Here is a 19,972-nt window from a genome sequence, read left to right as displayed (position 1 = left end):
CCATGACAAATTTAATATTGCATCCACCTCCAACAAATTTCATAAGCTACTTTCTAATTTTGAACCATCGCTCTGAGGGCAGGAATTATCTTTATTATTTGAGGGCAGCTGTTCTGAGCTGGAGTATGTGGAAGTGAAATAACTCATAATGATTTCGGAGATGAATACAGCAATCTCTACTTTGCTTCACTCCAAGACGCAGATCAGTGGTTACACTACAAGCTTTTATGAAACGTTATTAACCTGAGTGACTCTAATCCTGCTATACATGCATTTTTAGGATCAACAATAAAGACAAAAGAAAGTATAGAACAAAAAGAGGGATTGAGAGAATAAAATATAAATCCTGTTGTTTCCTCCAACCTGAAAAACTCCAATAGAGAATCTAATAAATTTCTTCAGATTTCTGTCCAAGCTAAATCACTGTAATACCCAATCTAATAAAGGTCTTCAAATTTCTGAAAGGTTTTCAGAAGATAAATAGGGAACATTTTTCCTACTTGTTAGTAAATCGCTATACAGATTTGACCTATTCTATACCAAGCTAACACATATAAAAGATTTCAATGCAGGTAGAGATGTTTGTGGAGTTGCTGCTTCACATGTGCTGGTGATGCTCAATGTACTGAGGTGATGTATTGTAGATTTCACTCCAGCACAAGCATGAAGGGCTGAATGTTTTTTGTGAGCCCTGTAAATTTTCCATGGTTCTACCCCATTGGTCGCCACGCCTATAGAGAGAAGCTTTCAACAATTGCAGAGCATAAGTTTACTAAATGAAGAAAAACAATTATTGAACATTAAAGAACAATTAAGAGTTCAGAGAGTTTATTTACACCATTCAATGCTTTACATTCCATGGTGTTTATATGATTTGTTTTGCAATGTTTACATATAGTTTTAAATATTTACATTCTCCAGACTAAAAGTTGACATTCCCAAACTGCACTCCTATTTCTTCCATTGATTCAAAAAGAGCCACTTGCTTCAGCAATGTTAACTGGTCTTTGATAAAGGTTAAACCTCTTCAATGTCTCCAAAGGATGTTTCACAGGTGGAAAAATAATCCTTGCACATAAATTATAATAATCCTTACATTTGACAGCACGTCTAATTTAACGGCAGATCTGGCTGGATCACATCAAAACTTACCGCTCTGCCCTTTCATCCACTAAATCATCCTTCTATTCCAAGATAATTTTGGAGGCCAACGACAACCCCAGGCTCCTCTTCTCCACCACTAACCAACTCCTCCGCACACCCTCTCATGCCTCGACTATCCTCTCCTCCAACTCCAACTGCAAGGAGATGCTGGACTTCCTCAAGACCAAAATCGAGGGGATCCACTCAGCTGCTTCTAGTCTTCCAACTATTAACCCCTCCCCACCTCCCACTCACACTCTGGCCCCTACCCATCCCACTCTCTAAACCTTCGAACTTGTCTTCCCTTCCTCTCTCACCATCATTATGACCCATATGAATCCAACCCACCTGCTCCCTTGACCCCATCCCTACCACTTTCCTTACTTCCCTGCCCCACCTCCTCAGCTCTCTATTCACAAACATTATCAACCTCTTCTTGTCCACTGACACCGTTCCCATCCCCTTAAAAACAGCCATCATTACCCCTATCCTCAAAAACCTTCCCTGAACCCATACTTGCTCTCCAATTACTGCTCCATCTCCAACCTCCCTTTCCTTTCCAAGGTCCCGGAATGAGTCTCCTCTCACCTCAATCTTCATGGCTCTATTTTTGACTGGTTCAGATGCTATATTTCACACCATCTCCACGTTATCTCCACAAATGGCTTCTTCTCTATAGCCCCCGCACAGTCTCGTGTGGCGTTTCTCAGGACTCGATTCTCTCTTCAACATCTGCATGCTCCCTCTTGGTGACATCATCCGCAGACATGAGGTCAACTTCCACATGTATGCGGATGACACCCAACTCAATCTTTGTCTCCACCTTAGACTCCAGGATCACTGCTATCCTGACAGAATGTCTGTCAGACATCAAGTCCGAGATGAGAGCTAACTTTTTACAGTTGAACATCAACAAGACCGAGGCTCTCCTGATTGGCTCTTGTCAGCGCCTCCACACCTCAGGCACTGACAGCATCCCCATCCAGGGATGCACACTCCACCTCATCCACACATTTATTACATCTATCAACTACACCAACTCCCTGCTTGATGGCTTTCCCAACTCTTTCCTCCACAAGCTGCAGATCATCCAGAACTCAGGTCCTCTCCCACACCAGGCTCAGTGACCCCATCACCCCCACCCTCGCCCAGTTCCACTGGCTCCCCATCCCCCAGAGGATAGAGTTCAAAATCCTTGTCCTCAACTTCAAAGCGCTCCACGGCCTTGCTCCTCTCTACCTCTGTGACCTGCTAACTCCAAATCAACCTGTGCGCTCCTTTCGCTCAGCAGGCTCCAGCCTGCTTCATTTTCCCCATCCGGCCAGTCCTACCCTTCCTGCCCTCCACCCCTCCTGATCCCAACCCCCTGCTTGGGTCCAATTCTCTGACTGTCCAGCACCTTGGAACATCCTCCTGACTTGAAGGGCGCTATACAAATGTAATTTGTTGTTGTTGGAAAATGTCTGAAATGGTTCCTGAGGATTCATGGTAAAGTGTTGTGACTGTGTATATCGTAGATAAACACAGGAGCTAATATGCACATGACAGTGTTCCGCAAGCAACCATCAAATGAATGATCAATATAATTTGGGGGATTTTTAGCTTGGGTCTTTACCATCCACTTAAATGAGGGTATCGGCAGCCTGAGGGGAGAGGTAGTGGTGGAGTTGGATGATGTTGCGAGGTTGACGAAGACAGAGTGGGTCATGGCACAGATGTGGGGTAGAAAGGACAGTTGAGGGTCAAACAAGATGCCAAGGTTCTGGACTAGCTCAGTGAGGTGGAGTGTGCATCCTGGATGGAGATACGGCCAGCACCTGAGGTGTATTTCGGTTTAACATCTCATCCAAAGGACAGAAATTCTAACAATGCTACCCCACCCCCCCACCTCCCCCCCACACCCCCCATCCCACTACCCTGCCAGCACTGCATTGGGCATTGGAGTATTACCCTAGAGACTATTTGATTTCAAAGTTGTGTGGTTTCAAGTTACAACCTTCTGACTCAAAGGCGAGAGTGCTACTAACTAAACCAGGCTGACATACATAGGAGAATAGTAGGTGAGAAGACGAGATTTATCTAGTATCATGTTATATGTCTTATATATTATGAATTCTATTTAACTTAAAGATTTCAACTTTAATGTTATCAGTGTCACCCTTTTACCACTCTCATACCAATTAGAACATAAGAACAGAAGAAATGCTAGATGAAAAAAAACCAAGGTCCATCTAGTTCCCTTTCCACCCTACTGGCGGTAGCATGCACATATGTCCCGAACTACCTATGTACCAGTTACACATACAATGAGCCTTATTTTTTTCCAGGTTCAAATTCTGGAAAATAATTTAAAAAAACAACCCTTTGTTGCAATTTTATTTTCTCATTTTTACACTGAATGAAGTTTGATAAATCAACTGCAAACCAGAGAAGGTAATGGTAAGATTTACTACATGACATTCCACAAGCTATTTAATGAAACACTCCTTGAAGAAATAATGTTTTCCAGTAATGTTTGCCCACAAAGCTATAACTTGACTTTGGATGCCCCAGGTTAACTCATTAGTTGGTTTACTACAATATTGGATTTCATTTGGCTGGTGAGCCTCCTACTTAAATCGAATGGAGTGTAGACTGTTCAGTATTGATCGTTTCATCTGCACTATTATTTTTATAATTGGTTGAAGTGTAACAAGGGATGCAATTATATTTTCATTAATATAGTTTAATGAAAAAGTGTTGCCTACTAAACACAAGTCGCTATTATTGTAAGGTCTCCAGTTCTACAGAAGAGTGAAGTATGTATGTGAAGTGCAATTTTTTTTATCATAAAAAAATTGAATGAAAATATGTTTCTTTATATGGCCAAATGCCCAGCCACATGACTCAGTAACAGGAAGCAGAAGATGATAAGAAATAGAAAAAGTTCTGGCTGGGGAAATTTTGCCCACAAAAAGTGGAGCCACTACACATTTCAATAAATCCAGTGAAGCGCTTTGAGACGTCCTGCTGACATGAATGGTGCGATATCAAATATAAGGAGGATGATGATGAAATTTAGCTCCGCATTGGTCTATTATGGATCCCTTGCTGTCCACACTTTTCATAAATGATTTAAAGGAGAAAGGTTCTTACAATATACAATTTGTTGATAATAACAACCTCTGTGGGTAGGTGAATATTTAACAATAAACAGCATTTAAGAAAATCTGGATCAATTGTACAGATGAGCAAAGAGAGGCAGCTGAATGTTAGCTGATACATATCGGAACAGTAAACATGTGAAGTACTGTCCATTACCAGATGTAGGAAGGATGAAGATTTGAGTAGCAGAAGGCTTCCAGTCAATACATGAAGCTGCTTCAACAAAGCTGATCAAATGCTTGGTTTCCTTTAGAGGTGTTTTGACCGTAGATCAAACAAAATGATTCTTGCTTTGCATGGATCACTGGAGATGTCACAGTTAGAATATTGTGGGCAGTTTTGATCTTAGCTTAACTCTAGTTTTAATGAGAAATTAGCGGGGATTCAGAGAAAAGCTTGGATTGAGAGCTCTGCAATTACATAGATTTACAAAGAATGTACAGCAAGGAAACAGGCCACTTGGCTCAATCAGTCCATGCCAGTGTTTATACTCCACACAAAACTTCACCCACTCTTTACTCCCTCCCAAACCTCTCTCACTCATGTGAAGGTCTCGCTTCCTCTTGAAGGCATCTATACTGTGTTATTCAATCACCACTTCAAGCAGCAAGTTCCATGATATCACTGCCCTTCCCGTCTAGTAGTTCCTCCTAAATTCTCTTTTAATCCACTAGTCGCTATATTATATTCGTGTTCCCTGGTTAAAGATTCCCCAACCAGTGGAAGCAGCCTATTTATGTTAGCCTCATCAAACCCTTTTATAATTTTAAGCATTTCTATTAGGTCCCTCTCAAAATGTCTGCCACAAACTGTCGTTAACTGTCGTCACACCAGGCTTTGAGGTTCTATGATGCCACATCAAATGCAAAGATTATAACAAACTTCATGTGTGTAAATTATTTGGAATAACCCACAGAACAGGTATAACCCACCATGCAGATGAACATGCCAAACGTAAATCAAATTTGACTAATTATTATAAAGAGAATTATGAATTATAAAGAGAGGCTCACTATTCTCATTCCATAGCAACCTGTCCCCTCCTTCCACTCAGCAGGCTCTGGCATGCTCCGTGTACCCCACCCAGCTTGCCCCACCATTGATAGTCAGGCCTTCAGCCTCTCTGCCTCCACTCTTTAGAACTCCATCCCACCAAACCTTCGCCTCACCGCCTCCCTTGCCTCCCTTGGCCTATCTTCAAGAGACCCCCTTCTTCGACGGTGGCCTTCAGTCACCCTCTTACCCCTACCCTCCCTGTTCTCCACCACTCCTGATCCCAAACCCCTGAATCTCCAGCGCCTTGGGACATCCTCCCAACGTAAAAGGCGCTTAACAAATGTAATTTGTGATTGTTGTTGTTGAAAAAACGACTGAACCGAAGATATGCCCTCGATCTCAACAATGATGAGAAGCAGAGGTGATGTATGTGGAATGGGATATTTGGTGTAAACCTTGTGAACAGAAAGGGAGAGCATATATTTGAAACTGAGAAACCTAAAGTCAGGACAAAGATCACAAATTTTTTCCCCTCCAGATTAGTGGACATGTAGGATAGGTTCCCAACAAAAACAGCTGATGTAGTGTTGATCAACTCCTTCAAATCTGAATAAGTATCTGTTTTGGAATAGTGTGGAGGTGTAATGAGGTATAACGATATTCAAACTGAGGTCTTCTCTGCTCCACGTTTCTAGCCAGTATGCCCTGAATCTCTGGAACTCCTTGCCTCAATCCTTCCATCTTGCCCCCTTTTTGCCCATCTTCAAATCACACCTAAAGACTTTCCTCTTTGACTGTGCCTTTGGTCATCTCCCCTCTCCTTCCAGCTTGCCGATAAGCCACACCATTGCTAAGCGCTCTGATACGCTACCCGCATAATATAAATGCAGTTTGTTGTTGTGAACAAACGATGTTTGGGCAGCAGATTTCTGTGCTATTGGAGACTGGGGGCCCAGCAGTGGGTAGGTTGCTGTGTGTGAAAGGAAGGAGGCTGGGTATGAATTGTGGCGAATGCAGGGTTAAATTAATATACTGCAGTTTTTGATTGCCTTCACTGAACAGAAGATATCCATACATAACGTTCCTCCAGGAGCTAGAGTGGGCGGGGTGACAACAACAACAATGGCTTGCATTTATATAGCACCCTTCATACGGGGTAGGTCCCAGAGCGCCTCATAGTGGCGTATTCTGACAACGATAGGTGGGATTTGCACAGTCTGTGGAAGGAGTGTACCAAAGGACCTTCTACTGGTTCTGACTCTCCTTCTTGGTGTGTTATTGTTCCTTAATTTCTTAAGCGCTTTGAGACATCCTCCCGACTTGAAAGGCACAATATAAATGAAAATTGTATTGTATTAATTATTAGTGCACTACTTTTGCTGGAGATAATAATAAGATTGCTTGTCTATAAGTCAAATAACTGTCAACAAAAAATTAAAATGAATTGTTCACCACTTCTGTGTTTATTCTGATTCTGAGAATGAAACAATCACAGCAAATTTAATGTGCCGGATCCATGTACCTGCCTATTTATTCCACTGGAGGGCACTCGGCCTAACAGTCCCACATTCTTAAATGTAATCAATAATTTGAAAGCCTTTCTTTGTAGAAAACTGGTTTCCAGTTAAGGCTAAATTTTCTACCATTCTGTGCGATCTCAAATTTTAAGACAAAATGTTCTTATATGCTCAAGTCGAATTTCAGGCCTTCTGTATATATTGTTTGCTTATTTGTATTATATTATGCTTGGTTTCATTTCTTTGTAATTGACCAACCTTCAGTGTCTCATAATATTGTAGGACTTGTATGTAACAATTGAATAATTACCTCTGAAGAGATGGCTGAACCGCCCATTAATCCCAGCCACTCCACAATGCACCTAAAACCTACCTTACCATGAACTGGATGCCACCCGCTCTATCTTCTAATGAAAGTTCCTCCTCAGATATTGCTCAATTCCAAATTCAAACGAATAAAAAAACTCCAGAATATCCTTCCATCCATGCATTGTTAGGGTTTCTGTTCTATTTTAAGGGCTATGCCTTCGTAGGTCCTGTCTGACTGCTTAGGTGGACGTTAAAGATCCCGTGACACTATTCAAAAAGAGAAGGGAGTTTTTCCTGGTGTCCTGGCTAACGACCCTGCAGATGAAATTGATCATTCACTTCATGGCTGCTTTTCAGACATTGCTGCGTACAAATTGGTAGTCTGTTCACCTGCAAAATACAGTCACTATTTTACAGTAAAACCTGTGAAGCTCTTTGAGATCACCTCATTATGTGAGAGGCACTATATCCTAATCAAAAATAATTAATATTATTCACGTGAACTTGTTTTGTTTGTCATGTTTGCCCTGTGCATCAGTGGTGGCTGGTTAGAGCTTACTTCTTATATGCTCTTGTTCTTCTCAATTTGCACAATGTGTGTCAGAAGAAGATGTGCTGTGGGGCTGACGAACGTCATGGCCATCATGTGCAACTGCTGATTAACTGGGACATTCAGTATCATATTTGTGACTATCTTGACAGCAGTAACTTGCTCTAAAGAACAATATTGGCCCCCAAGGAAAGCTTTTTTTGATTTAACAGATGTATATTTCTGTTTTTACTTTGGATTTTATTGCAAGCTACAATAAAACAGTTTACGGCAGATCTGTTCAATTGCATGATTGTGATAATAATATCAAAACTAGAATTATAGAAAGTGTGCAGCACAGAAAAAGCTATTTAATCTACTATGCTGGAGCTATCTACTGGAGCCATGTAATCCCACCCACTCTTTCTCCATTAATTTCACTCTGCATTCTTTTCAATACAAACATCACAAGTTATTTTTCAGGTTATTGGTCATGGTGACCGCAGAGACTGTTTGTACCAGAAGTTTAATATTTTTGGCAAACTTGATGCTAAAAATGCTCACATTGAACGCGAGCAATTTACCTTCAGATGTTTTCCACAAAGGATAGTGAGTGCTTTAATCCTGAGGAAAATATGCGTCATTTTTCCTAACAAGAAATGCTAGCCAAGAAATGTTGCAGAAATAAGGCATTACATTTCCGTGCGATTAACTTCTTAATGTAACGAGGTTAGCCACAAATAGCACAAGATATGATACACTAAGTTTGCTGCTGCACTATTCAGTAATAATATAATAATAATAATGTTTACATTTGGTATAGCGTCTTTCAAATCAGGAGGAGGTCTCAAAGCATTTCATAGAATAAACTGTAAAGAGCAGTGACGGTGTGATTTGTTGGCAATGTGCAGCCTCTACTAATCAGTCTGCTGGTTTAAACTGCTGGTTTAAAATATTGCTCTTTGCTAATGATGCCCTGCTCATATCATTCAGCTTCATGGCAGAAGACATGTTTTCTGTTATATCTTCTTTTCTTTGACATCATATTGTATGTTGATAAATATGTAACCTTGAATAAGCATGAAGCACAAGATTGAGGCAAACGGACTGTGACACTTTATAGCACAGTCTGAGAAAATGGATTTTCTGAATATCCACAGGCAGTAAATTAATGTATAAAGCAAACACTCGTGCAATTTACAAATCATAAATTCATCGAGTAGCTTCAAAATTATAATAGCATAATTTTACTATTTTTCCAGTTGAAATAATTCCTATTGTTTAATCTTTCCTTATTATTCATTTCAGAATTATCTGCTCAATAGTCGTTTGTTAGAAAGAACTTTTGTATCATCTATCTTCAACCCTCTGGCAAATTGTACGAAAAGAAAGCTTACTCTGAATACTAGAATTTGTAATGCACCTGTTATCTCTATTATCATTATGTAAATAAAAGCTACTTAAACACTTATCTTAAAACAGTGGGTAGTAACACTGCTGTATTTACATCAGGACCATAGAGTTGACTACAGAACTTAAACTGAAACCTGAGGCTGGTTTGGAGACCACTTCTGATTTATTTTTCTTTGCTGTGTTGAGCAGAATGCTGCTTACGGAATATATTTCTTGTTCATTATTATTCTATTGGGAACCTTAAAATCAACTGTTTGAAAACATAATCCAGAAATGTTTTTAAAAGATCTTGGAGCCCAACATGCCTGGGACTGCTGATTTTAGTGAGAAGTTAGATGTATGTAAACATCTTTGAGGGAGAACAATCCCCCAAAATAGAATTGGTCATTCACTTCACGGCTGTTCGTGGGATATTGTTGTGCGCAATTGGCTGCCGTGTTTGCCCACAAACCGCTCAGTCACACCACTTTCCAGTATATCCTATAATTTTAGGAAATCCTCCAGGGGTGAATCCAGGCATGAAAGATTTTTTTTTGCATATTTGAGGATGCAGTTCTGAAAATAGCAATAAGAAATATTTTGGGATTCTGTAAAATGATCTTTACACTAAATGTAACCGATGTTGAAGATCACAAGAAAAGACTTCCTGGTAACAATGGGTGCAAAACGTGAATTATTTCCAGCACTGACATGCCACATTTCAATAAGCACAACATTTTACCCCACAAGAAATTAAGTAAACCAATTCCTTCCCCCTCCCCTATTGCTGTAAATAATAATAATAATACTTGCATTTGATATAGCGCCTTATCACATCTTTGAGACGTCTCAAAGTGCTTCAAAGAATACACTGTAAAGTGAATTGACTGTATTTTGTGGGCAAAATGTGGCAGCCAATTGCGTACACCAGTGTCCCATAAACAGTCGTGGATTAAGTGACCAAATTATTATTAGTAGTATTTTTTTGGAAGGAATTATTAGCCCCCGGAAAAGTGATCGGCCAATCGACTAACAACCGGGTTCCTGCTTACTGCAAGGTAAACAGACGCATGTGAAGTAAGAAAACTAAATGTGAGAGAAAACCATTTCTGTTAATGAATACACAGAAAGCTTGTTAACTTCAATACAATGGTACATAAGACTACTACAAACAGGTTAACTACATCCATGCAATGCTGTAGAGAATTCTTGTACTGTACTACACTCTGATCTCAATTATTTGGGATCTTGTGTATCATGTGCATCCAAAGTGAAAATATGTGTCCTATCTGCCAAGCAAAATGTTCCAAAGTTCCATCACTAATTAGATAAATTCTGTACAGAATTTGCAGCCAGTGATCTTAAAATGGAACAAGCATGTTTCTTGGAACACGTCATCATAAGTGTTGCGATAAGAAAGTCCATTTATAACGGCATGTTATTTGCCTCTTGAGAAATTTGTTCCTCTCGTTCAATAGCTCACCAGCAGTTATGCTACAGGAGATCATTGTTGTTCAGGAGATGTTGAAGGCTCTAGTTCTGACTTCATATAATAATAATAATAATAATCCTTGCATTTGATATAGCGCTTTTCACGTCGGGAGGACGTCCCAAAGCGCTTCACAGAACATACTGTAAAGTGAATTGACTGTATATTTGTGGGCGAACGCGGCAGCCAATTGCGCACAGCAATGTCCCACAAACAGTCGTAGATTTAAAACGACCAATTTATAATAATAATAATAATAATCCTTGCATTTGATATAGCGCTTTTCACGTCGGGAGGACGTCCCAAAGCGCTTCACAGAACATACTGTTCTGTGAAATATGGACTTTGAGGGTATTTCCCTTGGTCTGGAATTGAGATCACAAGTTAATTGTCTGGCCAGCATCCAGATAACCACACGTACCTCCCACATATGTACCTAATTATAATAATAATAAATAATAATCCTTGCATTTGATATAGCATCTTATCACATCATTGAGGCATCTCACAGTGCTTCACAGAATATATTGTAATGTGAATTGACTGAATATCTTGTGGGCAAAACACAGCAGCCAATTGTGCACAGCATTGTCCCACAAACAGTCATAGATTGAGTGACCAAATTATTTGAAGGGGAGGGATTCTTACTCCCGGAAAGCAATGGCCTTAACTACATTAATAACGTGAGCTTCCACCTTACCCCCTTCAACCTAGATCTTTTGAGGTCCCAGTGCTAGACAATGATGGCACTTGTGCTGAGGTCCATGTGCAGGTGTCTCTCAAAGGTCCATGATCAGATCTTTCACCTTCGATCCAATTGCAGACATAAATTAGCCCATTCAGTTGCTACAGATTCCCACTGAGAGCTTGCCCCATTTAGAAAATGTCTTTATAGTACAGCCAGTCTGCTCCGCAGGAGCACGAGTCCCAGGTCCACACTTTTCTGAAAATTCCTTTTGGTTTGAAAGTCATATGACTCACTGATGGTCCAGCTCTGGCCTCACCAGCTAGCTTTTTAACTCAGGGCAGCAGGTCACACCCCCTCCATAACTCCACCACCCCCACCCCTGCACCCCTGCTTTTGAGCAATCTGAGACCCTACCCATGTGAAGGGTGCTATATAAAGGCAAGTTGTTGTTGTTACAGCTTTGTGGCTGTAATGATTTTTTTTCTTACTTTCCTTACGTTTGCATAGTTGAGTTTCATTCATGCTAATCCATGCTTCAAATGAGATGATAAACATAGGTCCAGTCTGCCTGTTCAGATGAATGTTAATGATCCCATAGCACTATTAAAAAGAGAAGTCAACAATTGGTCAACAATCCCCTAAATAAAATTGGTCATTCACTTCATGGCTGTTTGTTGGGAATGTGTCCAAATTAATGGCAGTGTCAGGTATTTCAGCCATTGATCAAAACTATCTAATTCAGAGCAAAGCTGCTACACATTGGACTAAAACTGCCACAATTCAAATTGCTTGTGACCTACCAAAACCATCAAAACAAGAGAGCCTCTTCTTCCTTGCATGAAATTCAATCAGGTCTCTCCATACAAATAAATGGCAAAGCATTTGAAAATTACTCAAAGGCTATGGTTTGTAGGATTAACAGCTGAGTGGGAAGAATCAGCTCCCAGTGATTGGTCTGGCCCTCTACAAGGTGGGTGGCAGGTACCACAAATACCCTGCAAGCTTCCAGTTGAGAAGCACAACTCAGCATCAAATATGTTACCGCATTGGCATCATCATCGGATTTCCATGCACAGCACAGAAACAGCCCTGGTCAAAATGACAAATGACATTCTGATAATCTGTAACCAGGGCTCCCTCTGCCTCCTTGTCTTCCTTGACCTCTCTGCTGCCTTCAACACCATTGACCACTTTATCCTCATCCACCACCTCTCCTCTCACCTCAACCTTCAAGGCTCCATCCTTGACTGGTTCAGATCGTACCTCTTACACCGCCTCCACTTCATTTCCACAAATGGCTTCTTCTCTAGCCCCTACACTAACTTGTGTGGCATTCCTCAGGGCTCTGTCCTTGGTCCCCTCCTCTTCAATATCTATATGCTCCTTCTTGGTGACATCATCCGCAGACATGGGGTCAACTTCCACATGTATGCGGATGACACCCAACTCTACCTCTCTGCCTCCATCCTTGTTTCCAGGACCACTGCTGTCCCGACAAAATGTCTGTCAGACATCAAGTCCTGGATGAGAGCTAACTTTCTTCAGTTGAACGTCAACAAGACCGAGGCTCTCCTAATTGGCTCCCGTCAGCGCCTCCTCACCTCAGGCGATGACAGGATCACCATCCATGGATGGACATTCCGTCTCATTGAGCCAGTCCGGAACCTTGGCATCTTGTTTGACCCTCAACTATCCTTTCTATCCCACATCCATGCTATGAATCCCTGCCTTCCACCACCTCCGCAACATGGCCCGACTCCACCATGTCTCACACTGCAGGCCGCCAAAACCCTCATATATGCACTCATTACATCGTAGTTTCTCTATGCAAACTCCTCGCTTGTCGGCCTCCCCAACCCCTCCCTCCATAGGCTGCAGATCAACCAGAACTCTGCAGCCCGTGTCTTCTCCTGCACTAGGCTCTGTGACCCTATCACCCCCATGTTCGCTCAACTCCACTGGCGTCCCATCACACAGAGGATACAGTTCAAGATCCTGGTCCTCACCTTCAAAGCCCTCCATGATCTTGCTCCCCCCTACCTCTGAGACCCTCCTCTTTGACCATGCTTTCGATCATCCTCCTTCCCCCATTAACCTCCACTCTCTCCAATCCCGACCCCCAGCTCGGGTCCAAAACACTGACTGTACAGCGCTTTGGGATAACCTCCCAATGTGAAAGACGCTGTAGACATGTAATTTTGTTGTTGTTGTTGTTATCGTCCTGCCCACAGCTCAGATACCCATTGAGAAATAGTCCAACTGTTCTGATGAGGAGCTTGAGCAGCAGCTGCTTACCAATTAACGTGGATACCAAGGCAAGGATATATGAGGGTTGTTGGTATAACAGTACAAGGAATTTATAATGGAATATTATTCAGGATTATGTTATGCGAACATGTATAAAATGTATGATTTTATGTTATGTTTCCCCCACAAATATACAGTCATTCACTTTACAATCTATTCTGTTAAGCGCTTTGAGACGTCGAGAAGACATGAAAAGCGCTATATCAAATGCAAGGATTATTATTATTATTTATTATTAAATGGGACAGGACATGGGACAGGACACATCTGGTTTTATCTGTTTCTTAAGGAATAACAAGATAGCTTTGGAAAAGGGCAGGAGGTCACCACTTATCAGTAGATAACAACAAGCCCACAGAGGTAACGGTCCAAGGTACCAGCCGACACAGAATCTCAGCTTAATAATAAGTCTCTAGATTCTGACAGGGCCTGCAAAACAACCGAAGGCAACCCTCAAGAATAGCAAACTAACGAGCAAGTTATTTAAACTGAAGGACTTTGGTACCATCCTAGGATACTGAGAAGAAATAACCATTCACTTAAAAGAAATGTACTAACGATCCCACATAACAAAATAACGATCCCACATAACAAAATAATGAGTACCAGATACAGCCCTAAACCGATCAATCATTTTGGCTTAGACAGGACAAAGGGAAGACCTCGTGGAGACTCAAGTCAGGATGGCACCAAGCCAAATGATTGACTAACCTGAGTGCATGACAGTATCAGAAATGGGTAGAGCGGCCCTAGGAAAAGAACACTTGGAGAAAGGGTATAACAAGCCCACCTCTAGGTGAGAATGGTTAGAAGAGCAGGACGACTCAAAAGAGAGATAGTCAGTTCGGGAGCAGAGATCAGAGGGTCACCATAAGTTTGTGAGCATATCACTAAGCTGCTCGGGCTCAAGGGAGGGAAGACGAAGAACAGCTGCTGTTGACTCCTTTAAATTGGTAGTATAAGTGTTTCTTAACTGCATGTAACCAATGTGTTTTTAATATAATAGTCAAGTATAATCATTCAACTTTGATATAATCATTGTATTCTAGTATTGTTTATTGGTTCATTTACCTTTCTTTGTATTGTATGATTGATATTACCTGTTGGGTATCAAAATAAAGCATTCAAAGGTGTGCCATATTTGGTATTTGTCGAGTTTTTTGAACCCGGGATTCATTTTTCCTAACAGTGTGTTTTCAACAACTTGATGCCATCCATAGCCTCAGTTTCCTGATCAACTATACCACAGATACCTGAATTCAGCTAGCACATCACTAGCATCTAGTTCAGTGGATGATCGATTCCCATGGTGCTATTAAAATGAGAAGGGAGTTTTTCCAGTGTCCTGGCCAGCAATTCCCCAGATAAAATGAGTCATTCATTTCATGGCTGTTTGTAGGACATTGCGGGGTGCAAATTGGCTCTTGTGTTCACCCACAAAACCCACAATCACTCAACTTTTCAGTATATTGTGTAAAGCACTTTGAGATGTTCTCTCAATTGAAAGGTGTTATACCAAATGTAAGGATTATTATATTATTAATATCCAGTGTGGTGGGAAGACCTAGAGGTTGAAGTCCACTAGCTGCTTAAGCCCAGTCCTCTTGCTAAACAAATGTGCTCACTGTGAAATTAACTCCACTTTCAGGATTCTGAGCAATAGGTCAATGTAGGCCGGAGTCCTCCCTCCCTGCAGCTGCTTCCCTCTCCCCAATTTTCACCCCTTATGCCTACAATAAATTAAGTAAATTGAGTTCCTTGATTTTATATGGACCAGACCACAACATACATGCTGTCATCAGATTGTGTGCTTAACATACTGTGATTGAGTCACCTTGAGTGAAAGCCTTTTGCTGTCAGGGCTCTTGTGATTTGTTGTGTTTGTAAAGGAAATCCCATTGCTTCAGGATCTTGTCTGCTCTAATCAGGTTTATAATTCTATTGTGATATTTATTGAAGTTGACCTCTGTGCAATCATTATTTCAAGGCACTAGAAAGAGACAGAGGATGAAGTGTGTGGAGGTTGAGGAGGCTAAGTTTAGTGATTGCTTTGTTGGTTGTGCTTAATGGGATTTCCCATTCTGAAAAAGGTGACACAGAGATTGTTAATTCTATGTTAGAGCCCACATTCCAAGTTCACATGTATGAAGTAACATGGATGAGGTGTATGAAGTTCACATGAAAGAAGTCACGTGTTGGACACTAGCTGATTCTCATGGAACGATATCCCAGGCATGAGTCAGTGTCTTCAGGAAAGTAAGAGAGAAAATTGATAAGGAGCTTGATCAAATGAAAGGATGATTATTATTAAAAGTTATTAAATTGGAGTGGGGGAATGGGAAGCCTTATTTCATTTTCCAATGGTCTCCAATGGGTATGTGGTTTGCATGGTTTGATATTGAGTCTGCAGACAAAGAAGGCTTCAGGTTAATTCACTGGTCTGTGCAAAATGAAGTCATCTCAGTCAGTGATAGATAGGGTCAATACAACAGCTTCGAGAGATCCTGGCTTAATTGGTAGCATCCTCACCTCTGAGTCAGAAAAATTAAGGGTTTCTATTTACAATAAAGAAACTGGCGTTCATGCATTTATTGATTCAAGAACATTCTTTCATCTATTCGAACTGACCCTACTTTCAAAAGTTGCGAATTGTTTTGTTGTTTAACTCTATTTTGGTCATTTTTGGAATCAACTGAGCATACTGTGAATTTAAACATAGCTCTGACCTCCACAGGAATATATTTTGTGGATGATTTAATATGCATGTTATAAAAATACATCCATGTTCACGCAAGTGCGTATACAGTTTTTCCATTTCTAATATATAGTATGAAGTAGATTTCAATAAATATATCATACATAAATTTCTACTTCACAATACTATCAAATTAATGTAAAAAAAAGTGATACATGGAATCCTGCAGCTTATTAGTTGGAGCACTTGTCTTAGGACATGGGTTTGATTCCCAGGCAGGGGGAAACCTTAGGCAAGTTTCTTTACTCCACATGCCCCTGTTTACCTAGGAGTAAGTAAAAACCTGATTGCTGGATTTCTTTTCTGGGTTAATAATCCCTTCAAAAAATATTAATTTGGTTACTCAATACACAACAGTTTGTGGAATACTGATATGCGTAATTGGCTTGCTGGGTTTCTCCCACAAAATATGAAGTAAATTCACTTTACAGTATATTCTGTGAAGTGCTTTGAGACATCTCAATTATGTGATAAAGTGCTTTATTAAATGCAAGGATTATTATAGGATGCCCTGATGCAATATTATGGCAGTGCACTTAAAGGCTTGTAGTAAAGATGTTTTTCCTGTAGATGGTGCTGTGCTCCACCAATCAAATGAGCAGTGTCCACCCAAGATTTATCTGACTAGAAACAATTTAGACAATCTACAATAATTTGTAGTTATATTGTGTCTTTCATACAGGGAGAAAGCCTCAACATTCGTGCAAAGGCTGATTGGATGGAATGTCAGAACAATTTCAGACAATATGGGCAAAGTGGCTGAAAGTCCTCCCGACGTGAAAGGTACTATACAAATGTAATTTTGTTGTAGTTGTAATGATGGGGGCAGAATGGGAGAGGGCATGAAGGAGGACATGGTGAGCAAAGCAGAAACGGCCAAAAGAGTTGAATCACAGGAGATCGCAGAGATAGGTTGGGGTAAGGATCTTAATGTCAATTCTAGTGAAGAGAGGAAGTGAAGGGAGCCAGTGGAGTTGGGAAGGGATGGAGTTGATGGACTTGTGGAGCTTATTGTGGAAGAGAATGTGAGTTGCAGAGTGCTGGATGATATGAAGGGTGGAGCTGAGTAGGTTGGAGAACTGAGGGTCTAATACTGATATTCCACCCAGTTGGAATAAACAGTTGGGGAGGTCGATATTGTTAGCATCTGATATGAGGATGTGCTGGTAGGAGCTGAGCAGGATTGCCTCAGTTTTGTCCACACAGAATTGGGGAAAGTTACATGCAAGACAATGTCTGACAGGCAGTCAGTCAGACAAAAGGCTTTTTTTTATTTCTTTAAAATATTTGCCTGTTTGTCTTAAATTTGCATGGAAACTCATTGTGCTTAAGAATGTGTTTTTTGCGAGTGTGAGAGTACAGAAACAAGGGGATGAAAAACTAGGTGTTTGAGCAGACAGGAGCAGTTGCACCTTGGAGGGACTTCTACAACAACAACAAAATTACATTTCTACGGCGCCTTTCACATCGGAAGGACATCCCAAGGCGCCGGACAGTCAGTGTTTCAGACGCAAACTGGGGATCAGGATCGGGGAGGGTGGAGGGCAGGGGGGGAAGGAGGGTGATCGAAAGCACGGTCGAAGAGGAGGGTCTTGAGATGGGTCTTGAAGGAGGCAAGGAAGAGGGCGAGGTGGAGGGGCTGTGGGATGGAGTTCCAGAGGGAACAATTGGGGAGTGAATTTGCCAAAGGTGGGGCAGGCAAGGCGGGGAACGTGAAGCAGGCCAGAGCCCACTGAGTGAAGGGAGCAGGCAGGATGGTAAAGGGTTAGGAGGTCAGAGGTAGGGGGTGCAAGGCAATGAGGGCTTTGAAGATGAGGACCAGGATCTTGAAATGTATCCGGTGTAATGGGAAGCCAGTGGAGTCAGGCGAGGATGGAGGCGATAGGTCACGGAGCCTGATATGAGAGACGATATGGGTTGCAGAGTTCTGGATGATCTACAGGCTACGTAGGGAGGAGTTGGGGAGGCCAACAAGCAAGGAGTTTGCATAGTCAAGGTTATGAATGCATGTATGAGGGTTTCAGCAGCCTGCCGTATGACACAGGGGCAATGTTGCGGAGGTGGGGGAAGGCAGAGCAGGTCATGGCACGGATATGGGGTAAAAAGGATAGTTGAGGGTCAAACAAGACCCCAAGGTTCCAGATAAGATGGAATGTGCATCCTTGGATGGTGATGCTGCCAGCGCCTGAGGTGTGGAGGTGCTGACGGGAGCCAATCAGGAGAGCCTCGGCCTTGTTGACGTTCAACTGAAGAAAGTTAGCTCTCATCCAGGACTTGATGTCTGACAGACATTCTGTCAGCACAGCAGTGGTCATGGAGTCAAGGGTGGAGGCAGAAGTAGAGTTGGGTGTCAGTCGCATATATGTGGAAGTTGACCCTATGTCTGCGGATGATGTCACCAAGAGGGAGCAAATACATATTGAAGAGGAGGGAACTAAGGAGAGAGCCCTGAGGCACGCCGGCAAGACAGTGCGGGGGCTAGAGGAGAAACCGTTTGTGGAGATGAAGTGGAGGCGTTGTGAGAGGTACGATCTGAACCAGTCAAGGACAGAACTGTGAAGGTTGAGGTGAGAGGAGAGGTGGTGGATGAGGATAGAGTGGTCAACGGTGTTGAAGGCAGCAGAGAGGTCAAGGAGGACCAGGAGGCAGAGGGAGCCCTGGTCACAGATGGGCAGGATATCATTTTTCACTTTGACCAGGGCTGTTTCTGTGCTGTGGATGGCACTGACACCTAATTGGAGAGATTCGTGAAGGGATTGGCAGGAGAGGAAGAAGCGAAGCTGGGAAGCACCGACTCATTCCACTACCTTGGAGAGGAAATGGAGGTTGGAGATGGGGTGGTAGTTTGAGAGCAGGAATGGGTCCAGGGAGGGTTTTTGAAGGATAGGAGTGATGACAGCCATTTTTAAAAGAGTGGAAACGGTACCAGTGGACAGGGAGAGGTATATGAAGTCTATGAGGAGAGGGGCAAGCAGGTGAAGCTGGGAGGTAAGGAGACGGATAGGGAAGGGGTCAATAATAATAATCCTTGCATTTGATATAGCGCTTTTCACGTCAGGAGGACGTCCCAAAGCGCTTCACAGAACACACTGTAAAGTGAATTGACTGTATATTTGTGGGCGAACGTGGCAGCCAAGGTCAAGGGAGCAACAAGAAATGGGTCAGCTTGCTCCCCTGCTCAAACCGTAAATGCCTCTATTTTATGTATTACGACTCGACTGGCTTTGAGGTGTCAGCAAATTATTATATGCTTGTAGCCAATAAATATTTAACATTTATTTTGAGTAGTGAATATTTAAATTTGTTAATATAAACAGGATACTGGTTTTGTCCTCCCTGGGGCATTGGGTATAAAATACCAAGCTCCGTTATAGGTGTGAGGGTGGCCGAAGGCACGATCGATGAGGAAGGTCTTGAGATGGACCTTGAAGGAGCCAAGGGAGGGGGCAAGTCGAGGGAATTCAGAAGGTAAGGCCAGAAAAGCTGAAGGCCCGACCGCCAATGGTGGGCCGGTCAGGTTGGGGGACATGGAGCAGACCAATACCCGCCAAGCGGAGGGAGTGGACAGGTTCGTATGGTGCTAATAGGTTGTGGAGGTAGAGAGGAGCAAGACCGTGGAGACTTTAAAAGTGAGGACAACGATTTTAAACACCTTGAACCCATTCCCACAAAGTTGCTGTCCATTCAGCTTCTTGCCCCCTGT

The sequence above is a fragment of the Callorhinchus milii genome, unplaced genomic scaffold, assembly GCF_018977255.1.
Source record: "Callorhinchus milii isolate IMCB2004 unplaced genomic scaffold, IMCB_Cmil_1.0 Scaffold1, whole genome shotgun sequence".
Taxonomy (NCBI): Eukaryota; Metazoa; Chordata; class Chondrichthyes; order Chimaeriformes; family Callorhinchidae; genus Callorhinchus; species Callorhinchus milii.
The sequence above is the reverse complement of the archived record's forward strand: the minus strand, read 5'-3'. Positions refer to the sequence as shown.